We start from the raw sequence: 11,447 nt of genomic DNA, 5'->3' as shown, positions 1-11,447 counted from the left end.
AGTAAAGCAGCAAAAACTAGAGTGAGTAAGTATGTAATCAGTACCAGGCAAGAAGCAAAAAAACCCTCTGTTGATGTGCAAATATCAGTAACTAGGTTATCCTAAGCTGAAAAAACCTGTTATAATCACCCAACACAACAAGGAACTAAGCATTTGAGATTTGGAGTTTCAAAATTATATAACCTGTGAGCAGGAGTACTCCCTAAATTTTCTCCAACAAGCCAAGGGAGACCAAGTCTAAGTGAAGGGAAGAACCCCTCACCTTATTATAGGGTCAGAGAAGTATGACAGTAGTCATCTCACAACAAGCCAGGTAAGGCCCCACCCTGCACAAGCGATTCATAGCGTGCAATCTTCATCGGGATCGTGAGCGGGCCCTAAAGAGGAGGAGATTTTATGAAAAAGCAGAGCTACAAGCCTCGCCAGGCCGCCAATCATCATCAGAAGGGGAAGAGGATTGATGGCGACAGATACTGCCTAGGATTCAACCCGGTGGTTTAAGCTGGGAGATGCCATATAGAGACCATATAGGGTAGGGTTATTTCCACAAAAGGCTATTCCCATACGATTATGTTTTTAGAGGTACCATGCTACCAAAACAGCATAGTAGATAGCTTCTCTTAGCCATAGTGTTCACCATAGCAAAAGATAGCAGTTAATTATTATGTAAATCATAAGGTAAAACTCCCATAAGGCAGCAACTCAAATCAAGTTTGAGTTTAATTGGTCGGATGCCATATTTTGTAGCCAGATATAGTGATTCAGGACACAATGAGAGCCCCCCAGATGCTATCAAGGTGAGATGTTGAGATGCTGTGACCAAGTGTGTGTGTGTGTGTGTGTGTGTGTGTGTGTGTGTGTGTGTGTGTGTGTGTGTGTGTGTGTGTGTGTGTGTAGCCACCCTAACCCAGGCACCATACACAATGGGTTTCGGCAATAGGCCCATTGTGTATGGGCCTACTGCCTCATCAACAAGATGAGTTAGACAAAAGTCTTTAGCATGGAAGTGCCAAGTTGGAGTGTCCCTAAAAAGGGTAGAACTATTTGTAATAAATTATAATACAATATCAGATAACTTCTTCAAGGAAGACATTACTCTTGTAGGAGTTTTAAGGCTTTGTCAGCCATTTTGAAAAAGTATGGGTGTCACATTGAGTAGTCAATAGATGATACACGCCAAGCTTTTCCTCTTGTTCCCAAAAGTCATCATATGTGCAATAGGTAGCATGTTCTTGTAATTGTCAAAATACAAGAACACATTAACCTGCTACTTAGAACCGACTGAGCCAAAAGACTACAACAGTCATGAGTAGGAATCCATTCTATAGTCAAGGAGAGACCACCTAACACCTATCAATCAATCAAGGAATTATAGACAGTGGGTCACTCAAAGCCTACATACACAAAATATATAAAGCTAGTGTCCTGGTCCTCCCAGTTGCCTGGGAAGGCCTGCTATTTAGGGGTGTGTGTAGCAGTTTCAATCATAATAAATACACACCAGTGAACAAGATGTTCAAAAAGACGACTAGCTAAACATGTCTAGGCAAAGATAAGTACAAAAACAACTCAGTCTTTGATTCATAACTGTACAACATAATAAGAATGAAGTATCATTCAAAATGAATCTGTACAAAGGTATCAGAACTATCCCAATTGAATCGTCAACTTGCATCCATATAGTCAAGACAACAGATATGTTAGACAAGATAGAATTCTCACTTGCATCCATGTAGTCAAGACAACAGATATGTTAGACTTGGCTACGTACGTCAGGCTTCAAAGAACCTATCAGTTGTTATCCATGTCAAACTTAAAAATTATTAGACTAACTATTGTCCTATACATTAGAGTAGATAATATCTCAAGGTTTTTCTGCATACAAAGTAATCCTACCAAAATTGCTTCATATGTTTATAATAGTTATTCAACCATTTACTGTGAGAAGAAGTCGTCTTACATCATATCATTCAAAGTATTTATTTTAGAGCTAAACATTCTATGAAAAATACAAAAGTTTTTAGATAGTATTTTTCAGGCTTAGTGAGTAGGCCCGAAGTATATTTATCCAGTTTCAAGCCATATTTGGCCCGAAGAATTCCAACCTATTTTGTGTTGAAGCCAAATTTCAATATTTTATTTCTATTAAAATATAGAGACCAAGTGAGTTGATTTGCCTAGATTATAAAAGATACTTTCTCGGACACTTCAAGTAAAACTTCAACTACTCAGTGCACCAAAACTAGGTAGTATAGTATCACCAAAAAATGAGCTAGCTGTAAAACGTTTCCGGACTAAGCTAGACATGCAAGACCCAAAAGGCCAACCAGTAATCAACAGTCAAGGTGCAGGTAAATCAAAGCAAACCAGTACCCCCACCTCAGTATTTACTGTATTTTCTGCCACGAGTATATACCATAAACAAACTCATATTTCATTAGTACATCAAACTAAGTCCTAGTTCATTTAAAGCCAAAGAAATATCCAATGCTGAACCCGGCATCCTTCATGCCATATTTTCAAACTTGGACTAGATTAAAGGCATTAATCCAATAATTAGTAGCATGATGTATGTTAGATTTTTTACCATCAAAGCAAGCACGACAAAGTCCAGCAAGGTCAGCAAAAAAGAAGTGAAAGGATCTTGCAAGAAAAACCAGCTCACATAAGTTTTTGCCACAGCAAGAGAAGTGCCAAAGAAGTGCTAGCCAAAGCCAGAGCCATAGCCAGAGCAGGCCAAAATATTTATGGCAATAACTCCAAGAGCTAGCTGTAGTAAAAAAATCAGGACTAAGCCAAAAATCGAAGACCCAAAAAGTCAGCTAGTAATCAGTAAACAGGCTGTAGGTAAATCAAAGCAGACAAGAACCCCCACCTTAGTAGAGAGATTAAGACAAATACCAATAGATAGTCATGGTATTTATCTGCAAACTGTATGTATCATAACCAGATAAACAACTACAATCTTCCAAACTTAGATTTTGGCAGCATAACCAGCAATGCCACCAGGCTTTCAACACCATACTCACCATAAGTATCAAGTTAATGCCAAAAGCACCAATTTTTCATAAGTTTCCATGATAAGATACTACTTCAGAGATTGCATAGAGTAATTTTTAAAGTAAAGTGAGCAAGACTCAAGCCCTCACAAAAAACCAGTTAATTTTCAAGTCAAAAAGTCCTTACTCTTGGTACAAGGCAGAAAGTAGAATCCTTTTGTAGGGCCGCAGGTGCTCTTGTGAATAGAATCAAATAACTAGGATTCTTGTTCATTCAGCTCAGCCTCCACTTTGGGTGGTCTTGATTTGCGCTTTCTACTTGCGTGTCTTTGTAAAGTCTCTTTTTAACTTGGAGTAACTCCACCTTTATCAAAGGATAGGGCAGGGATTGTTGGTGCCATTGCACATTGATTTGATTGGGAGTGAGTTGGGTAACGTTGACGAAGTGAAGAACTCTCAACTCCCAATCCATCGTGGCCTTCCACTGCTCATCTACCTCTTGTGTAATCTTTTCTTTTAGTGCATCTTCCTCAGCCTTTGACAACTGGACCATTGGCACTGTATCCGTCTCTGCTATTTGTACTTGAAATTCCTCCTCGCCACCTAGCTCTTCTGCTGGCCGTGTCTCCATCTCAACGAATGAACTGAGGGGATCTCTATTTGTGGCTACTCTGAAGTTCCTACCTCTTCTTGCGTTTCTGGGTGTCCATCTCTCAACAGTTGGTTGACTCTTTAAGGTTAGCTATTTCTTTCAGCAGCTCGTCTTCTCTTTGCACCTGCATTAAAGCCAGGTCTCTGCGCTGAGACTGCTCCAGTTTTAACTCCAGCTCGAGGTCATAATCCTTCCTTTCTAATGCTTTGTAAACCTCATCTGTTCCTTTGATCGAGGCCACTACATGATTTTCTCGTATTTGTCGGAAGAAAATTGCCTGGTCATTTATTCTATGCTCTGAGTATTGCAGGGAGGTGTTGGCTACATCTAGCTGTACTTGCATCTTCTGAGCTGACAGTGTCGTAGTTAGAAGTTCGTTGGTAACCTCTGTTAGCTGGTTGTCTTTGGCTTTGCAAGCATCTGACAACTTTGTAAGTAGGTCACCAAGCTCCTCCATCTCTTTCTGCTGTTTATCCCTTGCTAGATAATGTTTTTCAGCTTCAGTTTTCAATTCCTGCATTTGCCTATGTAGATCAATGATGACATTTAATCTGTCTTCTAGCTCCCCTTGGAGTGCATGAATCACCATCTCTAATTCTTTGGCCTTTGTGCTACGGCTAAGTGCGGCTGTTCGGAGTCTTTCCGTCATGTCCTACATTTGCTTGGCATACTCGTTGACTTGCAGGATCACTTCATCGTTTGATTTCCAATCTTCGTTTCGTGCTAGCTGCTTTGATGTTTCTGCAGTCTCTCGTGTCTCTTTCGGTGGGGTTGTGGCAGCTGGTTGCTCTTGCCCTTGAGGCTGTGCTTGGGCCTCTTCTTCTTTGTTTTCCTGAGGCTTTGTGGATGCCTCGGCCTTTTTCTCCTGTGTAAAGGTAGAAGGTGTCTCCTCGGTATCCTCTTTTCCTGTTTGTTCAAACCCGTTGGTGTCCTCTGGTGCAGGACTTGTTGCCCTTTTCGGCTCTTTGTCTTGCTCTTTTTATTGTTCTTGTGTAGATTCAGTTGCCTGTTGTGCAGATTCAACTGCTTCTCTTTGTTTAGGCTCTGTTTCCTTGGTCGGCTTAGGTCCTGTGGCTTTACTTGCTGGTGAAGGTGGTGGGCTTGGCATGGGGTGATCATGCTGTTCAGAAACATGTGAAGAAATACGGGGAGATATATCACCTGTTCTTGTTGTGCTTCTCCTTGTGCAATTGCTTCCTCTGCTTGCTTTGCTCTTCCGCTTCTTGGGCTTCTTTTAGCTTTAAATCTTCGACTTCCTGATACATCTTTTTCAGTAATTCTGTGGGATTTGCCTGTTTCCTGGTATGGTGCTTTGTTCGTGGTCCTTTTAGTTCAATGGGCACCCACTTTACCAGGTCCTTGCCTTGTGCTTGGGCTGCGTTCATAGGAGTGTGTTTCTCATTCAAACCTAGCCTGCTTCTATGGCGGCTCCTCCTGATGTGCTGCCACAACTTTTATTTTTATTTTGTCTATCTGTGCTCTTCTTTCTTCATTGTCAGAGCTTTCACTACTGTGCCGTTCTGGCGAGCTCTCAACAGACTCTTCATCCGACTTGTAAGTTCTCGTGGTAGATCTTGTGGCTTGAGGGGAAGGGTGTGCTGACACTATCCAAGTATTCTGATCTGGGGCAGGCGGCAGGTTGTCAGCCATGCCGATAGCATGGTAGGCAATTCTGGTTGAAACCTCTGGTGCTCCCAGGTATGTAATTTTTCCTTCTTTCTTTGTCCCCTTCAATGTGGACAACACGTACTGTGCATGGTCAATTGGTTGCCTGGTTGTTGATTTGAGAACTTGTGTAAAGGTTGTGGCAACCGCATGATTTGGTGTCATATACTGTGCGCTCCTTGCCGCACTGTCGAAGCAAGGGACTTGCCAATACACCGTATGCGAGCCACAAACGGCTCCAAGCACACAACAAGCCTAAACTAGCAAGCTCAAGAAAACAAAGGGTGTGTCACTCACCGCTCTACGCTCGCCTTCGTAGTGGATTCCTCGCCGCGATGAAGAAGAAGCTGCAGTCGTGCCGCGCTCAACCGCTTCGCCGCCGTCGTGCCTTCGTAATGCTCGATCGCACACACACTCTCCCTCTCTCTCTCTCTCTCTCTCACACACACACACACAAGGAGGTGAAGAAGAAGAAGAAGATGGAGATGGAGCAAGAGCACTCTTCAATTGCACAAATGAGAGAATGAGTAAAAATTAGGTTTAGTTGGCTTTTATAGGAGCTCACCCCATTCACACTTGGGCGCCCATGCTTAACCAACTAATCCCTTGAATGTCCAAGTTAAAGTGCGCCTCTCATTGGCGATCACTCTACCTTTCCCTATTGGTCCGACAAGCCCGGTACCTGACTCTACCAAATACATAATACGTGTCCATCGTAGGTGATGGGTGTCCGTGTGCCATGAGGGTTAACATGCCCCCCTTCTTGATGTAGATTCCGTCCTCGGAAGCTATTGAGTTGAAGCTGGTTCGTCGAGGTGGAAGAGCATTTGAGATGAATGTCCTTAGCCTTCTTCAGTCACTGCAAAATCAAACAACATTGGCACAGTAATTGCATTCTCTTAAAAAGCATATGCAGTTTTAGATAGAAAAATTGATTGGTCAAAGAATTTCAAACAATTTGTTAGCAATGAACATTAAATTGCAATGTAATCAAATGCATAAACAGATGTAAAGGTAAAAAATTAAACAAGTCTGGGGTCACTAATTTGACGGTCGAAAAGCACTAGAGATCGAATATTAATACCATGGGTAAGCTTCTTAATTTTCTGTGGTCAATTAAGTTGTTTAATCGCGAGAGCCAAGTATTCATGTTCGAGGGCTGACTAGAGGCTATATCTAGAAAACCTTGTAGTTAAGCTACCATAAAAGGAATTTCTCATGAAATCATCGCCTGACTGATTACTTTTTCTTTGACCCCCCAAGGTCTTTTCACATTGATTCAATTATGATGTGTGTGCTTATTTTGTATGCCTTGGGTTTTTTTCTTTTCAAGGAAAAGCGCCCACACTGGGAACCTCTAGGGCTCTAGTACCATAGGCAATACATGTGAGTGAAGTACCAAATCAAGCTGAGATTTCTCTTCCAGCTTAAAATTTTACATTGTGGCACTTTGATTTTTTGTTTGTTCATTTTCAGCATTTTAATTTTGTAACTTTGGGAGGTCATATAACACTGTTACACTCCCCAGGCTCATCACATTAGTAAACTCCCTTTATAATACTTAAGCTAAAGGTCAATAGGTTTAAGCCCACTAGAAAGCCCTAGTACATTTCATACAATGCTGCCTAAATCGGATTAAGAACCTAAGTAACCATTGCTTATTAGGAAGGCATTCCCCATGGTATTAAGAGAAAATCTCTAACACCTAACTTGGTCAAACTAGCTTAGTCGGACTGCTTGATTTTTAAACCTAGACAAGTGATTATGACAAAACATTACATTGAATTAAATAGGTATGGTCTATTTGCCATCATACGTTTGATCATTAAACAATCCTTAGCTTGGTGACCATACCTACCACATGCGTTGCAAGTTCCATTAAATTTTACTCTAAACGTAGGGCACTCACTAGTGCTATGTGGACCTAAGCAAATGGAACACCATTGTTGCTCCCTTCTTGAATACATGTGACTATTTTGAGGGGGTCGATTATCCTTAAGAGACTCTTGGATTGCCTTGGTGAGGTCTGTCAAGAATGTCTCAAATACCTTTGGCTCATTGGCAATGGGCTTTGCAGTCATGGGTTCATACTCAATGGCTTGTGAGCTAGTGGATCTCGTGTCAGTAGACACCCTCATGCCTGCTATCATCAAGTTGTCCTCTAATTGGATTGCATTGGCAGTGACATCTTCCCAGGTTGTGATACCTCTAATCACTAGTCCATTATAGATTCCTTCATTCCTCAACCCTCGAATGAATCGATCAAGCAGTTGGTTATTGTTGAAGCGCTCATTTACAGGGCAGCGAGAGTTTAAGTGCTTTAGACGACTAATGAAGTCCCTTACTGACTCTCCTTCCTTACGTTCGGCCTTCTGTAGCTGAGATGCTACACCCCAAAGCACACCTTCTCGTATGTACTCCTTTAGAAACAACCTTCGAAGGGTAGGGTAGATTGTTTTCTCGTCCACCCTTAGGGTCCTATACCAATCTCCAGCCTTCCCACTTAATGTCAAGCTTAAGGCATTGCACTTATGTAGTTCGTTGCGTTCCCCTAAGGAATCACATACTTGTTCAAACACTTCAATGTGTTTTCTAGCATCTTCGTCCCCATTGAATTTTTGCGTGAGTTTGGCAATTTGTACTGCCTTACTTCTAGGCTCTCTATCAGATGCGTGACGCATATTTTCCGCGATAGATCGACCTATGGTTTGAGCAAACGCTGCCAAGTCACCTATGTGAGGAGGCAGGGCCGGTGGAGGTACTCTTGGAATCATATGTGGGAGAGGGACGGGTGTCGGTCTTGGCATATGTGTAGATGATGCAGGATATGGAACATAACCGGGCATAGGTCCACTCGGATAAGAGCTAGGGAGCGGCACTCGAGGAGCATAAGCAAGTGGTACAATTGGAGGTGTGGGGGCCATGTGTGCATAAGGGGCTAGAGGCACATACGGTCGAGGCCCCATATTAGGTACTACGACACTAGGTAGTGGCACTGCGCTAACCGTAGATGTCATCGGTACATTCTCTGTCAGGCTTATCCCTGGAGTGAGCACTGTGTTTTCCTTGATAGAGGGTTGAGCCAAGTTAGGGAAGCTAAAGTTTTCGCTCGGAGGCTCAGATTGCATAGAGACCCCAGGTGAAATGACGTAAGATGGGTCCATGGGACTCATTAGAGGAGTCTCCATTTGTGATAGAGTAGGCTGTTGAGCCTTGCTCGTATCCAGAAATCTCATGGGGCCAGTTGAGAGTATATTTACCCCTCGGTTTTGCCTTTCTGATTGAATAATGCCATGGATAACATTACAGATCATTTTCTGTTGATCTTCGATGCTCGTGGCACTAGAGGTGGATTGTACAATCTCTATCCATCCTACATGGTAGGCGTGGCCAGAGTGTAGATCCGTCAACACCTCAGTGTGGAGGTCGTATGTCCAATGATCATTAATGAACAATCCTTCTAGAGTCGACGTGTTAACGGTTTCTTGTGAGGTAGAAGCAATGTTGCTCCCCGTGGTTTTACTTGCCACCAACGGTACTCTAGAGGGAACTTCTGAAGGAGGCAGCTCAACAGGGCCTTCTTGGTAAGAAGTTGGTAGGATATCCACATGGACACTCTTTGGGGGTGTGGGATCCACGTGCGATGTGAAAGGAGATTCCACTTCCCCACCCCCTTCGTGTGCTTCATTTGCATCAGGTTCCGAGCGAGTAGCTCTACCTAATGTTTCCATGAAATGGCTAAACATACTAGTACTAGGTTGTGGAGCTTCGGGAGGTGCATGGCCTTCTCTCTCAGTGTTTTGGGTAGGGTATGCTTCCATGATTTCTGAGTCGGAGGAGGAATCACTAGCGGCTATTTTAGGGTCTTGGGTGGTGCTACCTTGTGTCCCCGCTGAGGGTCTAGAGCTTATCGTGGATGGGTAATGGGTGTCCGTATGAACAGAGGCACCCTCAATATGCTCGTGTTCTAGCACCCGCCCAGAGCGTAAGTGCATGTGCTTTTGATACCCTAAGGTATCAAAAAGCTGCTCTAGGAGGCCTTGTGACTAGTTTTTAGCGTGTTTTTTGTTTGTTTTTTTTTGCTAGATTTTTTAGAGCGTGTCGTGGAATGGGCTGTGTGATAGCTCAAAACGAGCGTATCGGTCAGAGGGTCGTGCCGTGCTTTACAGCCCTCCGTTTGGTCACTCTATGCCCTCGGAATCCCTAAAACTGTCAATTTCCAGTAGGGAACTAGGCCCAAACTAGAAAGTCTAAGGGTGGAAGTGGGAAGAGAAAGGAGGAGAGTGGAGGACTTGTCCCACATGCTCTCATTCTCTCTTGAGGGAGTAGGGTATATATATAAGAGTGAGTCTACTATATATCATAAGACTGAGGACTGAGGCCTGGGCCTGGGCTTGGGCTTGGGCTTGGGCAAATGATCCCGATCCCGATCTATCTTTTATACAAACCAACCCGTCCGTTTTAAGAGACACGTTTTTTATTTTCGAAAAAATTTCGCCGCCCGCTCGCTCGCGTTTTTAATTTCCGAATTTGAAAAAACGCAGAAATTGCAGCAAATTGACGAAATTGCAGGAAAAAACGCAGAAATTGCAGAAATTGAAAACGCCAAACTTGAAAATGCAGAAATTGCAGAAATTGCAAAAAGGCAGACAATAGCAGAAATTGAAACTTGACAGCAATTGCAGAAAACGCAAAAACAGAAATCTTCCACACACTCCTTCCCTGCCTTTCCTATGATAGAAATTGCACCACAAGGAAGCGTAAAGTGCTAACCGAGCTTAGTGTAAGGCATATCCCCGGCAGCGGCGCCAAAAATGTGCGCTCCTTGCCGCACTGTCGAAGCAAGGGACTTGTCAATACACCGTATGCGAGCCACAAACGGCTCCAAGCACACAACAAGCCTAAACTAGCAAGCTCAAGAAAACAAAGGGTGTGTCACTCACCGCTCTACGCTCGCCTTCGTAGTGGATTCCTCGCCGCGATGAAGAAGAAGCTGCAGTCGTGCCGCGCTCAACCGCTTCGCCGCCGTCGTGCCTTCGTAATGCTCGATCGCACACACACTCTCCCTCTCTCTCTCTCTCTCTCTCTCACACACACACACACAAGGAGGTGAAGAAGAAGAAGAAGATGGAGATGGAGCAAGAGCACTCTTCAATTGCACAAATGAGAGAATGAGTAAAAATTAGGTTTAGTTGGCTTTTATAGGAGCTCACCCCATTCACACTTGGGCGCCCATGCTTAACCAACTAATCCCTTGAATGTCCAAGTTAAAGTGCGCCTCTCATTGGCGATCACTCTACCTTTCCCTATTGGTCCGACAAGCCCGGTACCTGACTCTACCAAATACATAATACGCGTCCATCGTAGGTGATGGGTGTCCGTGTGCCATGAGGGTTAACATATACCTTGGCGGTCTCTTGGCGAGGAAGTAGAAGTGCTGGTGGTACAATCTCGCGTGCTCTTCCACCTGTTTTTGGATGAGCTTGGCAAATGTGGAAGCGGCGATTTCCTTGGTGAAAGTTTCGGCTGTCTCTCTATCTCGTGCCCTCATGGTCATTCCCTCTGTTGGCAGTTTGAGTGCTTCTGCCACTATCTCTTGCAAACTCCGTCCTTGGGCAATTACCTGTACTTCATGAGTTTCATTGATGATTACTCCAGGCTTGCGTGGGTATTTCCGCTTAAAGCGAAGTCCGAAGTTTTTATGTGCTTCAAACAATTTTTGGCTATGGCTGAAAATGTCTCGAAATGTACTATGGGCACCCTTCGTTCTGATCGAGGGGGGGAGTATATGTCTCATGAATTAAATGCATTTCTGGCTAGTCGTGGGATAAAACACCAATGTACAGTGCCTTATACACCTCAGCAAAATGGTGTTGCTGAGAGGAAAAACAGGTCACTGACGAAAATGGCATGATGTATGGTCAAAAGTCAAGCTTTGCCGCATTCTTTGTGGCTTGAGACCATCATGTGTGCCACTTATGTACTTAACAGGTGTCCTACGAAAGCTTTGAACTCTATTACTCCATATGAATCATGGCATGATAGAAAGCCTTCTATTGAGCACATGCGTGGTTTTGGCTGTTTGGCATATGCTTTGGTGCCACAAGTGCAGCGCAAAAAATTGGATGATA

The sequence above is a fragment of the Adiantum capillus-veneris genome, chromosome 5, assembly GCF_014529385.1.
Source record: "Adiantum capillus-veneris isolate H3 chromosome 5, ASM1452938v2, whole genome shotgun sequence".
In the NCBI taxonomy this organism is placed as follows: domain Eukaryota; kingdom Viridiplantae; phylum Streptophyta; class Polypodiopsida; order Polypodiales; family Pteridaceae; genus Adiantum; species Adiantum capillus-veneris.
The sequence above is the reverse complement of the archived record's forward strand: the minus strand, read 5'-3'. Positions refer to the sequence as shown.